We start from the raw sequence: 23,790 nt of genomic DNA on the forward strand, positions 1-23,790 counted from the left end.
GTTCACACATTCAGCATTTGATCAGGATTTTGCCTCAGTATTTGTAAGCCAAAAACAGGAGTGGGTGATAAATGCAGAAGTGGTGACGTGTTTCTATTATACTTTTCTTCTGATTGTTCCAATCCTGGTTTTAGCTTACAAATGCTGATGTCAAGTACTGACCAAATACTGAACATGTGAACATGGCCAAAAGATAAGTTATTGATTGATGGGGGTCAGACTTGCTGGGACCTGCACCGATTTACAGAATGTGCAGCTTTTATCCTCATTAGTATGGAGCGGCATGTGCAACTCGACCACTTATCCATTCATTCCCTAAGGGGTGCACTTGGCTTTTTCTGGAAGCCCCCAAACAGCATGAATGAGGCTGCGGTCAGACATCCCTAGCTGCCGCTCTATTTTAAAATAGGAATAAAAGTGCCCTGTCAGGGATAAAAGTTCGCCATTCTTCCAATCGATGCAGTTTCCAATGGTCGGATTCCACCGATCAATAAGATATCACCTGCCTAACCTGTGGATCGGTGATAACTTATTTTCATCAAATAACCCTTTAATGCAAACTACCATAATTGTACATCCCAGTTATGGTGCCGCACAGTAGATGGGCAGGTGCCGCCTGTGTTTTACAGTCGACGCTCCACTATAACAGGGATAACAGGTATTTGCATATAACTGTAGGGTGGGCCCCAGAGTCAATTCCCCCTGTAGGCCCCAGACACCCCAGTCCGACCCTGTATATGAGCCAAACGTATAAGCCAAATATTGGCCTGATAAGTCAAGTATACCAAAATAAGCCCAATTAGCCAAATATCAACTTAGATGCGGTGCATATTGGTACAAATGTGCTAAAGCTCAAAGTAAAGGGTGTGTGTGAAGGTACAAAAGTGCATACACCACAGATGAAGGAAGCTATACCAGCTAGCGAAAAGTGCATCAGTGTTGCTTATAATATTGAAAAGAAGAAAAAGTGCATTGTTAACCCATTGGGGTTACTGAGTGCAGGTGCATGTGTAGATGATGAATGTGTAGGTTTATCATCATCCGCATTTCTATGTCTCTGCAATGCTCCTGTACTAGAATTTTAAGTTCCCGTGTTGTTAGTCCAATACTTCTTTTTCGATATGGACATACCGCATAATATGTAACACCTTTGGATATGTAGGAGATGTACTTTCTGATGTCAAACGTTTTTGACCCATCAAAGTTGCTGAAGGTGTTGGCCTTGATAAGATTTGAACAGGCCTGACATAGCCCACATATATAGAAGTCTTTAGGTGTGAATCCGGCATTTGGTAAAAAATTTTTGCAGGATTATAGTGGCTATGTAATAGAAAGTCCCATAAGTTTCTAGATCTGTTTTCTACAATTGAGGGTGTAGATGGAAGAATCGGGTCAGTATGAAGGACTGTCCAATGTCTGTCTATGATTTCCCTGAACTTGTGCCACTTATTATGGTATATTATAATAAGTTGTACCCAATTGTCAGAATGGGAGACTCTTTTGGTCCTATTGTTGTTTAGTAATTCATTCCTGGGTGTCTTTTTGGCCCTCTGGCAGCCCCGTCAAATAATTATTTTGCTATATCCACGTTCCTGAAATCTCTGGACTAATTCTTCAGATTGTGCTTCAAAATCCTGGATATCTGAAACATTGAGAGAAACTCAATATAAAATAATACACGGGGCCATTTATGCTTTTAATATACCGAAAAAAGAACCATTATCAAATAGACTAATTGCATGCCCTAAGTGTCATCATCCATACTCTGACCTTATGCACGGCTTATGGTCCTGCACCGATTCAACAGTATATTGGGATCAGGTTTCAGATTTGATGAATACTATATGGGGTCCAGAGTACACCCTCTCTCCATACTTAGCCATACTACATTATTGGAGTAACCCAGATAATCCCTACAAAATAACAAAAAGCCCCCCAAAACTGCTCCATACTCTACTCTTCCTGGCAAAAAGCAGATACTCAAACATTGGCTAGATCCTATCATTCCCCCCATAGAAGAGCTGATTATCCAATTGAAACACTTTATGGGAGTAGAACATCTAGATGCCCTCAGTAACGAGGAACAACAGGCTGGCAAATTTTTGTCAAAATGGAGACAGTTTATTGTAACGTGTTGCTCTCTAACTGAAAGAAACAAAATTGTCGAACCATTTACTTCTACAGAATGGTATATTCTAGAGCAGTGGTCCCCAACCTTTTTTGCACCAGGGACCGGCTTGAAGCAAGATCATTTTTCCATGGCCCAGCAAGGAGGGGGTGGGGTGGGCGGGGCTTTGGTCATATGGGGGCGGGGTAATGGAGGGATTTGGAGTTTAGTGCATACTTATCATATAGTGTAGACCAGGTCCCCGCCAGGAGCTATGCCAGGAGCCCCACATAATGTGCTGTGCCAGGAGCCGCATCACTGAGGCCCCATCACGCCCTGCAGCAGGACAGGGCAGCTGTCCTGACAGCTGCTGTTCAGCTGCATTTACTTCATCCCAGGGGCGGACACAGACTGTAGTGGGCCCCTGTGCAAGAAATTTTTGGGGGCCCCCCCCACCCTTCATAAGGCAACAAAGTTATGTAAACATAACCCCCCATGTGCATCTCTCACCCCCCCATGTGCAGCTCACCCCCCGTGCATCTCTTATCCCCCTCCGTGCATCTCTCACCCCCCCCGTGCATCTCTCATCCCCTCCGTGCATCTCTCACCCCCTGTGCATCTCTCATCCCCTCCGTGCATCTCTCATCCACCCCCCGTGCATCTCTCATCCCCTCCGTGCATCTCTCACCCCCCCGTGCATCTCTCATCCACCCCCCGTGCATCTCTCATCCCCTCCGTGCATCTCTCATCCCCCCCGTGCATCTCTCATCCCCCCCGTGCATCTCTCATCCCCCCCGTGCATCTCTCATCCCCCCCCGTGCATCTCTCATCCCCCCCCGTGCATCTCTCACCCCCCCGTGCATCTCTCACCCCCCCGTGCATCTCTCCTCTCTCCCCTCCCCCCCCGTGCATCTCTCATCCCCCCCGTGCATCTCTCACCCCCCCGTGCATCTCTCACCCCCCCGTGCATCTCTCATCTCTCCCCTCCCCCCATGTGCATCTCTCATATCTCCCCTCCCCCCATGTGCATCTCTCCCCTGCCCCCCATGTGCATCTCTCATCTCTCCCCTCCCCCCATGTGCATCTCTCATCTCTCCCCTCCCCCCCATGTGCATCTCTCTTATCTCCCCTCCCCCCCATGTGCATCTCTCCCCTCCCCCCATGTGCATCTCTCCCCTCCCCCCATGTGCATCTCTCATCTCTCCCCTCCCCCCCATGTGCATCTCTCATCTCTCCCCTCCCCCCATGTGCATCTCTCATCTCTCCCCTCCCCCCCATGTGCATCTCTTATCTCTCCCCTCCCCCCCATGTGCATCTCTCATCTCTCCCCTCCCCCCCATGTGGATCTCTCATCTCTCCCCTCCCCCATGTGCATCTCTCATCTCTCCCCTCCCCCCATGTGCATCTCTCATCTCTCCCCTCCCCCCCATGTGCATCTCCCATTCCCCCCACTCCTAGTTAATTGTATTTAAAAAAAAATAAAACTTGTTATACTTACCCCCATGCGATCCCTGCAGAATCCTGGCGCTCGTCCAAATCGCTGACACCAGGTTCTCCTGCCTTCCGGTCATGTGACGGCGCCGTCACATGACCGGAAGTCAGAGGAATTATGAGATGTCCTGGACCCGGCGCTTTGCATGGGGCCGGGGGCCCCATGAGGAGAGAGACGCACAAGAGGGGGGCTCCGAGGGGGCTCCTACCGGCCGGGCCCCATACTGGAGTCAGGGCAGTCATGCCCTGATGGCGGCCCTGCTGGAGGCTGGAGGGGCCCCCTCTCCCTCGGGGCCCCCGTTCAATGAACCGGCTGCACGGGCGGTAGTTCCGCCCCTGCTTCATCCTGATTCAGGACCTGTGGTGACATCACAGTTATGTACCTTGATGTCATCACAGGTCCTCTACAGGTCTACCCTGCGGGAGTCTAGAACAGCGGGCAGCATCCACCCCACACAGTGTGCTCTGAGCCACCGCAGACCAGAGCACACTGTCAATGTTTAGTGATTGTCTGTGGCAGTGCCGCGGACCGGCTGAAAAACCCCAACGGCCCGGTCCTGGTCCGCGGACCGGTGGTTGGGGACCTCTGTTCTAGAGGATCTAAATAACAATTTAGGACTATTACGTGTAAACTAAAACATGGGAGATAATCAGTAGGAATGATTTATATTTACTTAATTCATTTTGTTGACAATGATGACTGTAAGTTGTTAATATTTAATCTTTATTTATTTGTTGTGTCAGCTAATCACAATTAATTGATTATACATTGTGCCTGATGAGCTTACGGGCTCCTGATTAATGTTCATTTTGGCATTGTTCATATGTCTTTATATGTTTTTTCTTTTCTGAAAATCCTAATAAAAATGATGTTTGAAGAAAAAAAAAAAAATTCCTGGATATCCGAACATATTCATTTCACTCTCAAATATTGTCCAATCGGGATTCCACATTTAGTAACCTATGGATGAGAAGAATGAGCATGGAGAAAGGAGTTGGTTGCTGTAGATTTTCTAAAAAATTTTGTAGATAGATTTCCATTACTAAGAGTGCATATCTACAAATCCAAAAAGTCAACAGTCCTTCAATATTTATAGGTTAATTTGATGTTGAGAGCGTTTTGGTTCAATCTGTCCATGAAATTTTGTAGTTCCTTAATGGGTCCTTCCCAAATTAACCAAATATTATCTATGTATCTCATCCATCCTAGGCACCCCATTGCAGTCCCCTGTAATTGCAAATAGATGTCATCTTTGAATATAAACAGGTTATGAGTGAGAATCCACTCAGGTAAAGTAAGTAGTAGGGTTATCATCTTTTTATCACTGTTACTAGAGAGGTAATACCAAGAAACAGCTTTCAAACCAATTGTATGTCGTATGGAGGTATACAGCGCATCAACGTCGACTGTTACTATAGTGGTGTTTTTGCCAATATGTAGATTGTCTAATCTGCATAGTGCTGCAATGGTGTCCTTGATGAAAGATGGAGGTTCACTTACCAAAGGTTTGAGAATGTAGTCAATAACTTCGGTAATCACTTCACATAGTCCGCCATTTCTAAACACAATTTGTCTCTCAGGTGATTCTAAGGGTTTTTGTGTGCCTTGGGGATATTGTATAACATGGGTAGCCAGGGGTGTAGATCTTTAATCACATCCAAGCCTTTATTGGCTAACCAGAAAAAATATATATATGCAAGCTTTCAGAGCACAAAGGCTCCTTCTTCTGGCAGAATTAAATTTTATTTGTAATATTGCCTGAAGAAGGAGCCTGTGTGCTCTGAAAGCTTGCATATATATACACTGCTCAAAAAAATAAAGGGAACACTCAAATAACACATCCTAGATCTGAATGAATGAAATATTCTCATTGAATACTTTGTTCTGTACAAAGTTGAATGTGCTGACAACAAAATCACACAAAAATGGAGGCCTGGATTTGGGGTCACCCCCAAAATTAAAGTGGAAAAACACACTACAGGTTGATCCAACTTTGATGTAATGTCCTTAAAACAAGTCAAAATGAGGCTCAGTATTGTGTGTGGCCTCCACGTGCCTGTATGACCTCCCTACAATGCCTGGGCATGCTCCTGATGAGGTTGCGGATGGTCTCCTGTGGGATCTCCTCCCAGACCTGGACTAAAGCATCCGCCAACTCCTGGACAGTCTGTGGTGCAATGTGACGTTGGTGGATGGAGCGAGACATGAGGTCTCAGATGTGCTTAATCGGATTCATGTCTGGGGAACGGACGGGCCTGTCCATAGCTTCAATGCCTTCATCTTGCAAGAACTGCTGACACACTCCAGCCACCTGAGGTCTGGTATTGTCGTGCATTAGGAGGAACCCAGGGTCAACCGTACCAGCATATGGTCTCACAAGGGGTCTGAGGATCTCATCTCGGTACCTAATGGCAGTCAGGCTACCTCTGGCGAGCACATGGAGGGCTGTGCGGTCCTCCAAAGAAATGCCACCCCACACCATTACTGACCCACTACCAAACCGGTCATGCTGAAGGATGTTGCAGGCAGCAGATCGCTCTCCACGGCGTCTCCAGCCTCTGTCTCGTCTGTCACATGTGCTCAGTGTGAACCTGCTTTCATCTGTGAAGAGCACAGGGCTCCAGTGGCAACTTTGCCAATCCTGGTGTTCTGTGGCAAATGCCAAGCGTCCTGCACGGTGTTGGGCTGTGAGCACAACCCCCATCTGTGGACGTCAGGCACTCATACCATCTTCATGGAGTCGTTTTCTAACTGTTTGTGCAGACACATGCACATTTGTGGCCTGCTGGAGGTCATTTTGCAGGGCTCTGGCAGTGCTCCTCCTGTTTCTCCTTGCACAAAGACGGAGGTAGCGGTCCTGCTGCTGGGCTGTTGCCCTCCTACGGCCCCCTCCACATCTCCTGGTATACTGGCCTGTCTCCTGGTAACGCCTCCAGCCTCTGGACACTACGCTGACAGACACAGCAAACCTTCTTGCCACAGCTCGCATTAATGTGCCATCCTGGATGAGCTGCACTACCTGAGCAACTTCTGTGGGTTGTAGAGTCCGTCTCATGCTACCACGAGTGTGAAAGCACAACCAACATTCAAAAGTGACCAAAACATCAGCCAGAAAGCATTGGTACTGAGATGTGGTCTGTGGTCCCCACCTGCAGAACCACTCCTTTATTGAGTGTGTCTTGATAATTGCCAATAATTTCCATCTATTGTCTATTCCATTTGCACAACAGCATGTGAAATTGATTGTCAATCAGTGTTGCTTCCTAAGTGGACAGTTTGATTTCACAGAAGTTTGATTTACTTGGAGTTATATTCTGTTGTTTAAGTGTTCCCTTTATTTTTTTGAGTAGTGTATTTTTTCTGGTTAGCCAATAAAGGTATCACTCCGAGAATACTTTTGTCATTTTTGGGCATAAAAGTATTTACATCGATTTTTCTGTCTAACACGGTACCACAATAACTTTGTACTGTACATCATAATCACATCCACTAATCTTTTGGAGATAATTCCCTTTTGATAAGGTCTCTCTAAGATGTTGCAGAGTTCATTCTGAAAAAAAACCTCATTGGGTTATTTGGCATTTTTTTGTAACAATTTTGTTGGTCAATAATTTAAAGGTTTGTTTTTCATACATCTCAGGCCAAATAACCCAATTACCCCCTTTATCAGCTGGTTTAAACACTTCGTCATCCCATGATCTCATTTCATTAATAGCTAGCTGTCCAGATTGATTGCAATTTGATTTCCCAAAACCTCACCTGGATAGTTGTCTTCCAAAACCAATTTAGTGAAGACATTGAAAGGTGGAAAATGCCCGGAAAAGTCAGTGTATTGTAAGGTATGAGGAGAAGGTGGCAATGCTGGGGTGGGGGGTGGGGGACACAGGAGGAGGATAAATGGGAGGCCATTAAGAGAGCTCGTGAACAGCAGCTCGCTGTGGAACTAGCTAGAAATCACAGGCAGACATTCACCACACCACCCACTATGGGAATCCCCAAGAGTGTCCCACAAGGACTTTAAGCCTTTTAATAAGGCTGCAGGGGCCATTAGGGATTCTTCCAGGACTTTGAACACCAATGTGAGTTAATAGAAGTTTCACAAATGGAGCGTGTCCAGCATCTGAAGGGACTCGTAGAGGGTGGAACTGCGGAAGCGTATCAAGCTATAGACACTTGGTGGAATCGCGAGTATGAGGACATTAAGGAAACTGTTACACTCGGACTGATGAGCACAAGCATGGTTCGTGGTCCCACTGTGCCACAACTATTAAATTATCATTATCGCCATTACTGCTAATATTGTGTGAGTTAACATCTTTTATTCAAACAACTGACTTTCTCCACTTACTTATGAATCCCCCCAGGCACGCACTGTGCACTGCGAGGAAACGACCGGAGGGTATGTATGTGTTATGCATGCTGCCAGCCAGCTGCCTCACCCTCCACACACTTGTATTGCCTTGTCACTAGTCGGGTGGGGCCTGGGCTCCACAAGTGAATGGAGTGAGGCCACGCCCACTGACTGGGAGTATGTATAACTCATACAGATTGCAGACTTATCTATTTGGACCAGACAACCCCTTTACTACCCAGGGTGGTTTGCACGTTAATGATTTTTACAATTCTGACCACTGTCACTTTATGAGGTAATTACTCTGGAACGCTTCAACGGATCCCACTGATTCTGAGATTGCTTTTTTCATGACATATTGTACTTCATGATAGTGGTAAAATTTATTCGATATCACTTGCATTTACTTGTGAAAAAAATGGAAATTTGGCGAAAATTTTGTAAAAATTTTGCAATTTTCAAACTTTGAAATTCCATGCCCTTAAATCAGAGAGATATGTCACACAAAATAGTTAACATTTCCCACATGTCTACTTTACATCAGCACAATTTTGGAACCAAAATTTTTTTTTGTTAGGAAGTTATAAGGGTTAAAAGTTGACCAGCGATTTCTCAATTTTTCAACAAAATTTACAAAACCATTTTTTTAGGGACCACATCACATATGAAGTGACTTTGAGGGGCCTTTATGACAGAAAATACCTTAAGGGACACCATTCTAAAAACTGCACCCCTCAAGGTGCTCAAAACCACATTCGAGAAGTTTATTAACCCTTCAGGTGCTTCACATGAATTTTTGGAATGTGGAAGAAAAAAATGAACATTTATTTTTTTTCACAAAAATGTTACTTTAGACCCCAATTTTTTATTTATTTTTGCAAGGGTATCATTAAAAAATGGACCACAAAATTTGTTGTGCAATTTCTCCTGAGTAAGCCGATACCCCATATGTGGGGGAAAACCACTGCTTGACTTTTTGAATGTAAAATTTGCTTGAATAATTAGCGGACGCCATGTTGTGTTTGGAGAGCCCCTAAACAGTGGAAACCGCCCAAAAGTGACCCCATTTTGGAAACTAGACCCCTCAAGTATTTTAACAAGGGGTATAGTGAACATTTTGAACCCAGAGGTACGACACAGAATTTGATAACATTAGGACATCATATTGAATAAGTTGCCATTAGTCTTGAGCGCAAGTGCTCGCTACTTGAGTTTGCATCGGGTACTCAGATATGCACCAAGTATCGCGGGTGCTCAAATGACATGCTCCAGTCCCCGCCCGCATGTTTCACGGTTATCAGACACCCAAAAAAAAACATACGGGGATCGCTCGTGCATGACAGGCAATCGTGAGGTTTTTTTGGCTGTATAACAGCGGCAAAACATATGGGGTGGAGACTCGAGCATGTCACTCGAGCACCCGCTATACTATAAAATCGCCAGGGCGTACTAATACCAGGGCGCAGATACGTATTAGTACACCTTGGGCCGGAAAGGGGTTAAGGAGGTACCCTGACCCTAATTACATTTTATAGATATTATTTTTTTAGTTTTTTTACTAAAAACCCATCATGAACATCTGAAGAATGAAGCCTGCAGGGAGCTCTCGAGCTGCAATTGTATGGCTATTGCAAGGATTTTAACCCCTTCTCCCCTGGCCATTTTCCTTTTTTTTCCCTCCCTTTTTTCCCAAGAGCTATAACTTTAGTTTTTGTCCACATAGCCATATGAGGGCTTGTTGTTTGCGAGACAAGTTGAACTTTTGAATGACACCATTCATTCTACCAAATAATGTAGTGGAAAGTGGGGAAAAAAATCCAAACGTGTTGAAATTGCAAAAAAAAGTGTGAGTATGAGTACGCAGATACCAAACATGTATAGTTTTTATTTAAGAAGTAAAAAAATCTGCAATTTCTAAAAAAAAAAAAAAAAAATCTGCAATGTTTTAATTTTACGGCTGCATGAGGGCTTATTTTTTGCTCCCTGAGCTGACGTTTTTTATTGATATCATTTTGGGGCTGATATGATGTTTTGATTTTCTCTTACTGTTCTGCATTGCAATGTTGCGGCAGCCAAAAAATGTAATCCTGGAGTTTGTTTTTCTTGTTACGCAGTTTACCTATCGGATAAATTTACTTTATATTTTCATAGATCGGACTTTTACAAGCGCAGTAAAACCAAATATGTGTATTTTTTTATTGTTTCAATGCTATTATCAGTGTAGCCCCTGCTGTAGAGGCTGGGGGCCCCCAAAGGTGTGGGGGCCTTGGGCAATAGCCAAGTTTGCAGCCCCCTAATTCTGGGCCTCTGATGACTCATAACAAGGCGGGTCATGGAAAGTGGCTTCAGTTTCAGATTCCCCACATTCACAATATCTTCGCTCATGAAGATTGCAGGAATTAGATATTGATGTCATGTTTTTTTTTTTGGTGATTTTACCTTTACAGAGAGACAGAGGATGACCCGGTTCACACCATCAATCAGTCCATTATTCAATTGGAGAGATTCTGGTGGCCCCACACCGATGTGTGTGAAAGCGTTATGTCCGTCCCTTCTCTACGATGCCAAAAATCTATATCCTATAAATATCAGATCGATACAAACCCCAATATTCCTATCTGGGCCCTGGAGCTGAACTGGCTACCACCTGTGCTGGGGGAATGGAAGCTCCGTGCCTGTGAAAGCACACATCTCCTTTTGATATCTGGTTTCCCAGAAAAATCTTTCCTGTTTAATTACCTGTACTCTGCAGGAAGTCCTCTGCTTCACCTTCAATGCTTAGCTCTTCCTATCTTAATTAGTTTTAATCCCTTTTTCTCCCATAGCTATAACTGGCTTCCTCTTCCCCATATGTGTTAAGTGTCAGCTCTTTGTACCTGATGTTCTGTCTGATGGCGGGAGGGAGAGGGGTTGGGTGAATGTCCCCTCCCCGGAAATGTCTTTTGGATTTTAATTTCCTTCTATGACAACCAACTAAGCAGTGGAGGAGTCATCCTCAACCCCACCAACCACCTCATACACCTACACATGGTTATCAGCCTCCAGGTTCCCTTATCTACTTCCCCAGAATGTAAATAGGGAGGAGTGTGCCACAGCGCACGTTATCAATGTGGGCAGCACAGGCATCTGCAAGTCTCCTGCCCTGCTAGTCAATTGAGGAATGACCCTGCACCAAATCTACCTATAAATCATCTACAATGGTGTAAGAGGTGTCACCACTCTGAGATTGCTCTCAGTGGGAAAAACAAGATAATCTTGTATGATACATTTAATGGCTAACAAAAATAAAATAAAGGATGTTACAAGGCAAGCTTTCGAGACATCTTAGGTCTCTTCCGCAGGCATGGTATAACAAAAAACCACTCAGCACCTGTCACGCAAGGTGTGGGAAAGACGAAGTGCAATACGAAGGGAAGAGGAAGCCCAAACACTAGGGAAAGGGGGAGTGGAGAGCCCTAGGCAGATCTAAAACACCCTGACTATCCTACCGTCCATATATTGGTTCCACACCAATCGCCGAGCAGGACCCTAAACCCTGTATGTCCCTAGAGCTTGGCCCTAGATAGGGAGGGGTGAGCACTATTCATGGTCCACCCAAACTAAAGACAACAAGGTAGACAAACAAAGGGGATTAACTTAGTTTGAGCAGACACCAGAGGAGTAACACCAATTGTCCTCCAATGGCACCAGAGAAGAAGTCAGCTAACAGCTAGTGCTCCAAGCATGCACAAAAGAACATAGAAGTATCACCGACAATTGCCTGGAGCAAACTGAAAGTTTTTAACTCCCATGCAAGGGTCAATCAGGAGCAGGAGGGAGGTCGATGCTGGGTCTTAAAGGAAGGTGTCTGCAATTCTAAGCACAGTGACCTTCTACAGCTAGACCCAGAGCGACTGTCTATTACACCTGACACACCCGTGACAACACCACTCCGAGATAACTTGCCTAATGACTCAGACACCCATGTTAGACCACTAGTCCCCAAAAAGTTATTTTGGATTGTTCACCGGTCTGCTGTCCCTGCCTGCTCTGTCACACCGACATGTTCAATGAGCGATATACAGTAATGGTCAGTCATAGTACACCTATGATCTTGTTTAACTTTCTTTATGCTGGTTACACATTTCTTTTAAAAAGTAAAAAATGCCTAGTAAAGCGCAGCATATACCACACTTCTAAAAAACATACAGTAGATATAAAAGAAATCTACACACCCTTGTTAAAATGCCAGGTTTTTGTCATGAAAAAAGAAATTGTTGCAGAACTTTTTCTTCCTTTAAAAGGGAACCTGTCACCATTTTTTTCACTTATAAACCCTGCCCATCATATGGGTCCTACAACCCCTTTACATCCTCAGAGGTGCCACAGCATACCTCCTAAAATGTGTTTTATACATGTCCCATGATGTATGTAAATTGCGGGGTCTAGTCCAATGGGCAAATACAAATTGCGATCAGCGCCTTCCTGGTCCCTTCAAACAACTTTTCTCCATCTATCTGATGATTCTGAGGAAAATTGTGATTTTCTTGTTTACAGTCCTATTGTAGAAGAGAACTGGGACATCTCAATGATGTTGTCTTCTTACTGAATGGAACTGGAGGAAACACATACAGGTGCTTCTCAAAAAATTAGAATATCATCAAAAAGTTAATTTATCTCACTACAGACATTTCCAGAGTCCTCACCTCTCCAGTTCTGTCCATCTGTTATTCCCATAGATAAGAATGATGTACTGTGACGTCATCAGAATCTCTCACCTCTCCGGTAAGCCGGAAGAGGATCTCTAGGGTGAGGTGTAATATCCTCCTATGTTCGACTTCCACTAAGTCTGTGCGATGTTTTCTCTCCTGCCGTCTTCATTGCTCCATAGTTCCTCCTAGAGGCCGGGGCCTGGATTTCTCCTCTTTGTATACACTTAAATTCATTTAAATAAAGAATGATTTTTGTTCCTTGAGATCTGACCTCACGGGGGACTCAAACCCCCAACCTGCTTCATTTTAGGCAACAGCAAAAAGCATGAGCCACAGCCTGCACTTACAACCATGGGAGAATTATATTTTACATGAATGTGCATTGTGGACTCTAAAATTACAGGTAGTGTGTACTGGTACATAGCATAGAGATACAGCTACAGTACAGAAAATAAGTATTTGATACACTACCGATTTTGCAAGTTTTCCCATCTACAAAGACTGGAGAGGTCTGTAATTTTTAGACAGGTCTTTGTCATGGTGGAGAGTTTGGAGTGTGATTGATTGAGTGTGTGGACAAATGTTTTTTATACAGGTAACGAGTTCAAACAGGTGCAATTACTACAGTGCAGAGTAGGAGGGCACCAGAACCAGAATTCTTGCAGGTTGGTAGCTGATCAAATACTTATTTCGTGCAATAAAATGCAAATTACTTATGTAAAAATCATACAATGTGATTTTTCTGGATTTTTTTTTTCAGATTCTTTCTCTCTTGGGTGAAGTGTACCTATGATAAAAATTACTTTCTAAGTGATTTTAGCATTACTTGGAAAGTGCTTGACAACTTGGTCACACCATATAAATCCATGCAACTTGCATGGATTTATATAGTGAGACCGTAAAAGAATGGTAAAAAATAAATATTATACTTACCTTGTGATGGCCCCCGGTGTCTTTATTCGATGCGTCTCTGCTTGCCGGCAGCTCGCGGAAGCTTAAAGGACCTGCCGACGTCAGCGGTCACGTGACCCGTCACATGACTAAATGATGTCATGGCAGGTCCTTGAGTCCACCGCGATCTGCCGGCAAGCTGAGACGCATCGCTAAGGACACCGGGGGCCATCAGAAGGTAAGTATAATATTTATTTTTTTATTTTATTCTTTTTTTTACATGTTCTATGGTACCCGGGTCCGGAGGAGAGTCTCCTCTTCTCCAAACCCGGGTACCATCCGCACATTGAAACGCATGGAATCCGCATCTACAGATGCAGTGATGCGGAATCCAAGCGTTCCAATGCAAGTCAATGGTGGCGAAAACGCAGCACTTCCGCAAAATAATTAGTAGTGCTGCGGATTTTTCCGCAATGATAATCATTGAGGAACATTGCAGACCTTCTACCAAGCGTTTTTTAAGCGTTTCTGCAGCGGAATTGCCACTGCGGAAACGCTTAAACAACGCATCGTGGGCACACAGCCTCATGAAAACTTCTGATCTCTGTGCGGCCAAAGACTCTGCTGAACTCTGCGGTTCTGGTGCTTTTCTTTTCTCTGTAAGCTTCTATGTGGAGCCTGAAAATAACTGCAGATACTTCAGGTGCAGAATCAAAGCTTTTCTGTGGTATAAAAAACATTAAAAACGCGGCTTCACATCTGCACCAAAACTGCATCAAATAACGGGAAAAGGCCTAAAAAGTGCAGCGAGAATGTAATAACCAGAGGAGATTGTTGTTGTGTAGTTGGGAGAGGAGACCTGCAGAAATACAGAAACACAGTATATATGCAAGGTGTGAACACGGCCTTACAGACACATAAAGCCCGATGTCATATAGAGAAGATTATATAATAATGAGAAAGTTCTATGCTCCGACTGTGAATGATCACAAATAACCCAGAGGTCCCAACTGTCCCCGATACAGCGGACGGTCCCGGATATGGCAGAAAGCGCCGGATACAGAGGACAGTCCCGGATTTAAGTCTCTGGCGTCTGCCGAATGCCCCTCACTGCCCTCATGCCCCCTCCGACATCTCCTCCTGGTAAATGTCTGTGGCTGGGGGCGGTAGGGGGAAGAGACATTTCCCGGAGCTGAGCAGAGTTTATCCCTCTTTCTATTCTGGGAACCTTTGCAGTTCTGCATCCAGGACCTGTGATGATGTCATAGTCATGTGATCAGTCACATGGGGGGAGGAGCAGGATGGGGCTTGTAGGAAGTGAAGGGTTTTCTGTGTAGGAAGCGGCCACAGGTAAGAGCGGAAGCTGAGGAGAAGTCTACACTGGGGACCGGTAATGAGGGAGCAGGGACTGTGTGATAGAGGGGACAGGACTCAGTCCTGGGGGAAACACCGGGACTCTACACTGGGGACCGGTAATGAGGGAGCAGGGACTGTGTGATAGAGGGGACAGGACTCAGTCCTGGGGGAAGCATCGGGACTCTACACTGGGGACCGGTAATGAGGGAGCAGGGACTGTGTGATAGAGGGGACAGGACTCAGTCCTGGGGGAAGCACCGGGACTCTGCACTGGGGACCGGTAATGAGGGAGCAGGGACTGTGTGATAGAGGGGACAGGACTCAGTCCTGGGGGAAGCACCGGGACTCTACACTGGGGACCAGTAATGAGGGAGCAGGGACTGTGTGATAGAGGGGACAGGACTCAGTCCTGGGGGAAGCACCGGGACTCTACACTGGGGACCGGTAATGAGGGAGCAGGGACTGTGTGATAGAGGGGACAGGACTCAGTCCTGGGGGAAGCACCGGGACTCTGCACTGGGGACCGGTAATGAGGGAGCAGGGACTGTGTGATAGAGGGGACAGGACTCAGTCCTGGGGGAAGCACCGGGACTCTACACTGGGGACCGGTAATGAGGGAGCAGAGACTGTGTGATAGAGGGGTCAGGACTCAGTCCTGGGGGAAGCACCGGGACTCTGCACTGGGGACTGGTAATGAGGGAGCAGGGACTGTGTGATAGAGGGGACAGGACTCAGTCCTGGAGGAAGCACCGGGACTCTGCACTGGGGACCGGTAATGAGGGAGCAGGGACTGTGTGATAGAGGGGACAGGACTCAGTCCTGGGGGAAGCACCGGGACTCTACACTGGGGACCGGTAATGAGGGAGCAGAGACTGTGTGATAGAGGGGACAGGACTCAGTCCTGGAGGAAGCACCGGGACTCTGCACTGGGGACCGGTAATGAGGGAGCAGGGACTGTGTGATAGAGGGGACAGGACTCAGTCCTGGGGGAAGCACCGGGACTCTGCACTGGGGACCGGTAATGAGGGAGCAGGGACTGTGTGATAGAGGGGACAGGACTCAGTCCTGGAGGAAGCACCGGGACTCTGCACTGGGGACCGGTAATGAGGGAGCAGGGACTGTGTGATAGAGGGGACAGGACTCAGTCCTGGGGGAAGCACCGGGACTCTGCACTGGGGACCGGTAATGAGGGAGCAGGGACTGTGTGATAGAGGGGACAGGACTCAGTCCTGGGGGAAGCACCGGGACTCTACACTGGGGACCGGTAATGAGGGAGCAGAGACTGTGTGATAGAGGGGACAGGACTCAGTCCTGGAGGAAGCACCGGGACTCTGCACTGGGGACCGGTAATGAGGGAGCAGGGACTGTGTGATAGAGGGGACAGGACTCAGTCCTGGGGGAAGCACCGGGACTCTGCACTGGGGACCGGTAATGAGGGAGCAGGGACTGTGTGATAGAGGGGACAGGACTCAGTCCTGGAGGAAGCACCGGGACTCTGCACTGGGGACCGGTAATGAGGGAGCAGGGACTGTGTGATAGAGGGGACAGGACTCAGTCCTGGGGGAAGCACCGGGACTCTGCACTGGGGACCGGTAATGAGGGAGCAGGGACTGTGTGATAGAGGGGGCAGGACTCAGTCCTGGGGGAAGCACCGGGACTCTACACTGGGGACCGGTAATGAGGGAGCAGGGACTGTGTGATAGAGGGGACAGGACTCAGTCCTGGGGGAAGCACCGGGACTCTACACTGGGGACCGGTAATGAGGGAGCAGGGACTGTGTGATAGAGGGGACAGGACTCAGTCCTGGGGGAAGCACCGGGACTCTGCACTGGGGACCGGTAATGAGGGAGCAGGGACTGTGTGATAGAGGGGACAGGACTCAGTCCTGGGGGAAGCACCGGGACTCTGCACTGGGGACCGGTAATGAGGGAGCAGGGACTGTGTGATAGAGGGGACAGGACTCAGTCCTGGGGGAAGCACCGGGACTCTGCACTGGGGACCGGTAATGAGGGAGCAGGGACTGTGTGATAGAGGGGACAGGACTCAGTCCTGGGGGAAGCACCGGGACTCTGCACTGGGGACCGGTAATGAGGGAGCAGGGACTGTGTGATAGAGGGGACAGGACTCAGTCCTGGGGGAAGCACTGGGACTCTACACGGGGGACCGGTAATGAGGGAGCAGGGACTGTGTGATAGAGGGGACAGGACTCAGTCCTGGAGGAAGCACCGGGACTCTGCACTGGGGACCGGTAATGAGGGAACAGGGACTGTGTGATAGAGGGGACAGGACTCAGTCCTGGGGGAAGCACCGGGACTCTGCATTGGGGTCCGGTAATGAGATAGAGGGGACAGGACTCAGTCCTGGGGAAAGCACCGGGACTCTGCACTGGGGACCGGTAATGAGGGAGCAGGTACTGTGTGATAGAGGGAACAGGACTCAGTCCTGGGGGAAGCACCAGGACTCTACACTGGGGACCGGTAATGAGGGAGCAGGGACTGTGTGATAGAGGGGATAGGACTCAGTCCTGGGGGAAGCACCGGGACTCTACACTGGGGACCGGTAATGAGGGAGCAGGGACTGTGTGATAGAGGGGATAGGACTCAGTCCTGGGAGAAGCATCGGGACTCTACACTGGGGACCGGTAATGAGGGAGCGGGGACTGTGTGATAGAGGGGACAGGACTCAGTACTGGAGGAAGCACCGGGACTCTACACTGGGGACCGGTAATGAGGGAGCGGGGACTGTGTGATAGAGGGGACAGGACTCAGTACTGGAGGAAGCACCGGGACTCTACACTGGGGACCGGTAATGAGGGAGCAGGGACTGTGTGATAGAGGGGACAGGACTCAGTCCTGGGGGAAGCACCGGGACTCTGCACTGGGGACCGGTAATGAGGGAGCAGGGACTGTGTGATAGAGGGGACAGGACTCAGTCCTGGAGAAAGCACCGGGACTCTACACTGGGGACCGGTAATGAGGGAGCAGGGACTGTGTGATAGAGGGGACAGGACTCAGTCCTGGGGGAAGCACCGGGACTCTGCACTGGGGACCGGTAATGAGGGAGCAGGGACTGTGTGATAGAGGGGACAGGACTCAGTCCTGGGGGAAGCACCGGGACTCTACACTAGGGACTGGTAATGAGGGAGCAGGGACTGTGTGATAGAGGGGACAGGACTCAGTCCTAGGGGAAGCACTGGGACTCTACACTGGGGACCGGTAATGAGGGAGCAGGGACTGTGTGATAGAGGGGACAGGACTCAGTCCTGGGGGAAGCACCGGGACTCTGCACTGGGGACCGGTAATGAGGGAGCAGGGACTGTGTGATAGAGGGGACAGGACTCAGTCCTGGGGGAAGCACTGGGACTCTACACTGGGGACCGGTAATGAGGGAGCAGGGACTGTGTGATAGAGGGGACAGGACTCAGTCCTGGAGGAAGCACCGGGACTCTGCACTGGGGACCGGTAATGAGGGAGCAGGGACTGTGTGATAGAGGGGACAGGACTCAGTCCTGGGGGAAGCACCGGGACTCTGCACTGGGGACCGGTAATGAGGGAGCAGGGACTGTGTGATAGAGGGGACAGGACTCAGTCCTGGGGGAAGCACCGGGACTCTGCACTGGGGACCGGTAATGAGGGAGCAGGGACTGTGTGATAGAGGGGACAGGACTCAGTCCTGGGGGAAGCACCGGGACTCTGCACTGGGGACCGGTAATGAGGGAGCAGGGACTGTGTGATAGAGGGGACAGGACTCAGTCCTGGGGGAAGCACCGGGACTCTGCACTGGGGACCGGTAATGAGGGAGCAGGGACTGTGTGATAGAGGGGACAGGACTCAGTCCTGGGGGAAGCACTGGGACTCTACACGGGGGACCGGTAATGAGGGAGCAGGGACTGTGTGATAGAGGGGACAGGACTCAGTCCTGGAGGAAGCACCGGGACTCTGCACTGGGGACCGGTAATGAGGGAACAGGGACTGTGTGATAGAGGGGACAGGACTCAGTCCTGGGGGAAGCACCGGGACTCTACACTGGGGACCGGTAATGAGGGAGCAGGGACTGTGTGATAGAGGGGACAGGACTCAGTCCTGGAGGAAGCACCGGGACTCTGCACTGGGACCGGTAATGAGGGAGCAGGGACTGTGTGATAGAGGGGACAGGACTTAGTCCTGGGGGAAGCACCGGGTCTCTGCACTGGGGACCGGTAATGAGGGAGCAGGGACTGTGTGATAGAGGGGACAGGACTCAGTCCTGGGGGAAGCACCGGGACTCTGCACTGGGGACCGGTAATGAGGGAGCAGGGACTGTGTGATAGAGGGGACAGGACTCAGTCCTGGAGGAAGCATCGGGACTCTGCACTGGGGACCTGTAATGAGGGAGCAGGGACTGTGTGATAGAGGGGACAGGACTCAGTCCTGGAGGAAGCACCGGGACTCTGCACTGGGGACCGGTAATGAGGGAGCAGGGACTGTGTGATAGAGGGGACAGGACTCAGTCCTGGGGCAAGTACCGGGACTCTGCACTGGGGACCGGTAATGAGGGAGCAGGGACTGTGTGATAGAGGGGACATGACTCAGTCCTGGGGGAAGCACTGGGACTCTGCACTGGGGACCGGTATTGAGGAAGCTGGGACTGTGTGATAGAGGGGACAGGACTCAGTCCTGGGGGAAGCATCGGTACTCTGCACTGGGGACCGGTAATGAGGGGGCAGGGACTGTGTGATAGAGGGGACAGGACTCAGTCCTGGGGGAAGCACCGGGACTCTGCACTGGGGACCGGTAATGAGGGAGCAGGGACTGTGTGATAGAGGGGACAGGACTCAGTCCTGGAGAAAGCACCGGGACTCTACACTGGGGACCGGTAATGAGGGAGCAGGGACTGTGTGATAGAGGGGACAGGACTCAGTCCTGGGGGAAGCACCGGGACTCTGCACTGGGGACCGGTAATGAGGGAGCAGGGACTGTGTGATAGAGGGGACAGGACTCAGTCCTGGGGGAAGCACCGGGACTCTACACTAGGGACTGGTAATGAGGGAGCAGGGACTGTGTGATAGAGGGGACAGGACTCAGTCCTAGGGGAAGCACTGGGACTCTACACTGGGGACCGGTAATGAGGGAGCAGGGACTGTGTGATAGAGGGGACAGGACTCAGTCCTGGGGGAAGCACCGGGACTCTGCACTGGGGACCGGTAATGAGGGAGCAGGGACTGTGTGATAGAGGGGACAGGACTCAGTCCTGGGGGAAGCACTGGGACTCTACACTGGGGACCGGTAATGAGGGAGCAGGGACTGTGTGATAGAGGGGACAGGACTCAGTCCTGGAGGAAGCACCGGGACTCTGCACTGGGGACCGGTAATGAGGGAGCAGGGACTGTGTGATAGAGGGGACAGGACTCAGTCCTGGGGGAAGCACCGGGACTCTGCACTGGGGACCGGTAATGAGGGAGCAGGGACTGTGTGATAGAGGGGACAGGACTCAGTCCTGGGGGAAGCACCGGGACTCTGCACTGGGGACCGGTAATGAGGGAGCAGGGACTGTGTGATAGAGGGGACAGGACTCAGTCCTGGGGGAAGCACCGGGACTCTGCACTGGGGACCGGTAATGAGGGAGCAGGGACTGTGTGATAGAGGGGACAGGACTCAGTCCTGGGGGAAGCACCGGGACTCTGCACTGGGGACCGGTAATGAGGGAGCAGGGACTGTGTGATAGAGGGGACAGGACTCAGTCCTGGGGGAAGCACTGGGACTCTACACGGGGGACCGGTAATGAGGGAGCAGGGACTGTGTGATAGAGGGGACAGGACTCAGTCCTGGAGGAAGCACCGGGACTCTGCACTGGGGACCGGTAATGAGGGAACAGGGACTGTGTGATAGAGGGGACAGGACTCAGTCCTGGGGGAAGCACCGGGACTCTACACTGGGGACCGGTAATGAGGGAGCAGGGACTGTGTGATAGAGGGGACAGGACTCAGTCCTGGAGGAAGCACCGGGACTCTGCACTGGGACCGGTAATGAGGGAGCAGGGACTGTGTGATAGAGGGGACAGGACTTAGTCCTGGGGGAAGCACCGGGTCTCTGCACTGGGGACCGGTAATGAGGGAGCAGGGACTGTGTGATAGAGGGGACAGGACTCAGTCCTGGGGGAAGCACCGGGACTCTGCACTGGGGACCGGTAATGAGGGAGCAGGGACTGTGTGATAGAGGGGACAGGACTCAGTCCTGGAGGAAGCATCGGGACTCTGCACTGGGGACCTGTAATGAGGGAGCAGGGACTGTGTGATAGAGGGGACAGGACTCAGTCCTGGAGGAAGCACCGGGACTCTGCACTGGGGACCGGTAATGAGGGAGCAGGGACTGTGTGATAGAGGGGACAGGACTCAGTCCTGGGGCAAGTACCGGGACTCTGCACTGGGGACCGGTAATGAGGGAGCAGGGACTGTGTGATAGAGGGGACATGACTCAGTCCTGGGGGAAGCACTGGGACTCTGCACTGGGGACCGGTATTGAGGGAGCTGGGACTGTGTGATAGAGGGGACAGGACTCAGTCCTGGGGGAAGCATCGGTACTCTGCACTGGGGACCGGTAATGAGGGGGCAGGGACTGTGTGATAGAGGGGACAGGACTCAGTCCTGGGGGAAGCACTGGGACTCTGCACTGGGGACCGGTAATGAGGGAGCAGGGACTGTGTGATAGAGGGGACAGGACTCAGTCCTGGGGGAAGCATCGGGACTCTACACTGGGGACCGGTAATGAGGGAGCAGGGACTGTGTGATAGAGGGGACAGGACTCAGTCCTGGGGGAAGCACCGAGACTCTGCACTGGGGACCGGTAATGAGGGAGAAGGGACTGTGTGATAGAAGGGACAGGACTCAGTCCTGGGAGAAGCACCGGGACTCTGCACTGGGGACCGGTAATGAGGGAGCAGGGACTATGTGATAGAGGGGACAGGACTCAGTCCTGGAGGAAGCACCGGGACTCTGCACTGGGGACCTGTAATGAGGGAGCAGGGACTGTGTGATAGAGGGGACAGGACTCAGTCCTGGGGGAAGCACTGGGACTCTGCATTGGGGTCCGGTAATGAGATAGAGGGGACAGGACTCAGTCCTGGGGAAAGCACCGGGACTCTGCACTGGGGACCGGTAATGAGGGAGCAGGTACTGTGTGATAGAGGGAACAGGACTCAGTCCTGGGGGAAGCACCAGGACTCTACACTGGGGACCGGTAATGAGGGAGCAGGGACTGTGTGATAGAGGGGACAGGACTCAGTCCTGGGGGAAGCACCGGGACTCTACACTAGGGACTGGTAATGAGGGAGCAGGGACTGTGTGATAGAGGGGACAGGACTCAGTCCTAGGGGAAGCACTGGGACTCTACACTGGGGACCGGTAATGAGGGAGCAGGGACTGTGTGATAGAGGGGACAGGACTCAGTCCTGGGGGAAGCACCGGGACTCTGCACTGGGGACCGGTAATGAGGGAGCAGGGACTGTGTGATAGAGGGGACAGGACTCAGTCCTGGGGGAAGCATCGGTACTCTGCACTGGGGACCGGTAATGAGGGGGCAGGGACTGTGTGATAGAGGGGACAGGACTCAGTCCTGGGGGAAGCACTGGGACTCTGCACTGGGGACCGGTAATGAGGGAGCAGGGACTGTGTGATAGAGGGGACAGGACTCAGTCCTGGGGGAAGCATCGGGACTCTACACTGGGGACCGGTAATGAGGGAGCAGGGACTGTGTGATAGAGGGGACAGGACTCAGTCCTGGGGGAAGCACCGAGACTCTGCACTGGGGACCGGTAATGAGGGAGAAGGGACTGTGTGATAGAAGGGACAGGACTCAGTCCTGGGAGAAGCACCGGGACTCTGCACTGGGGACCGGTAATGAGGGAGCAGGGACTATGTGATAGAGGGGACAGGACTCAGTCCTGGAGGAAGCACCGGGACTCTGCACTGGGGACCTGTAATGAGGGAGCAGGGACTGTGTGATAGAGGGGACAGGACTCAGTCCTGGGGGAAGCACTGGGACTCTGCATTGGGGTCCGGTAATGAGATAGAGGGGACAGGACTCAGTCCTGGGGAAAGCACCGGGACTCTGCACTGGGGACCGGTAATGAGGGAGCAGGTACTGTGTGATAGAGGGAACAGGACTCAGTCCTGGGGGAAGCACCAGGACTCTACACTGGGGACCGGTAATGAGGGAGCAGGGACTGTGTGATAGAGGGGACAGGACTCAGTCCTGGGGGAAGCACCGGGACTCTACACTAGGGACTGGTAATGAGGGAGCAGGGACTGTGTGATAGAGGGGACAGGACTCAGTCCTAGGGGAAGCACTGGGACTCTACACTGGGGACCGGTAATGAGGGAGCAGGGACTGTGTGATAGAGGGGACAGGACTCAGTCCTGGGGGAAGCACCGGGACTCTGCACTGGGGACCGGTAATGAGGGAGCAGGGACTGTGTGATAGAGGGGACAGGACTCAGTCCTGGGGGAAGCACTGGGACTCTACACTGGGGACCGGTAATGAGGGAGCAGGGACTGTGTGATAGAGGGGACAGGACTCAGTCCTGGAGGAAGCACCGGGACTCTGCACTGGGGACCGGTAATGAGGGAGCAGGGACTGTGTGATAGAGGGGACAGGACTCAGTCCTGGGGGAAGCACCGGGACTCTGCACTGGGGACCGGTAATGAGGGAGCAGGGACTGTGTGATAGAGGGGACAGGACTCAGTCCTGGGGGAAGCACCGGGACTCTGCACTGGGGACCGGTAATGAGGGAGCAGGGACTGTGTGATAGAGGGGACAGGACTCAGTCCTGGGGGAAGCACTGGGACTCTACACGGGGGACCGGTAATGAGGGAAGCAGGGACTGTGTGATAGAGGGGACAGGACTCAGTCCTGGAGGAAGCACCGGG

General features: G+C 50.6%; 1 protein-coding gene across 1 annotated transcript in view; it reads left to right on the forward strand.

The window, feature by feature from the left end:
* Window positions 1-14,802: 14,802 nt before the first annotated feature.
* LOC141270742 (uncharacterized) overlaps window positions 14,803-23,790 on the forward strand; it is a 47,578-nt gene continuing 38,590 nt past the window's right edge. The window contains exon 1 of the mRNA XM_073680844.1: window positions 14,803-14,882. The gene's annotated coding sequence lies outside the window, so the exon portion shown is untranslated. The remainder of the gene's footprint in view (window positions 14,883-23,790) is intronic.

Source organism: Phyllobates terribilis, unplaced genomic scaffold (assembly GCF_046119375.1).
Source record: "Phyllobates terribilis strain yellow unplaced genomic scaffold, ASM4611937v1 Scaffold_5__5_contigs__length_657084704, whole genome shotgun sequence".
Classification (NCBI taxonomy): Eukaryota; Metazoa; Chordata; class Amphibia; order Anura; family Dendrobatidae; genus Phyllobates; species Phyllobates terribilis.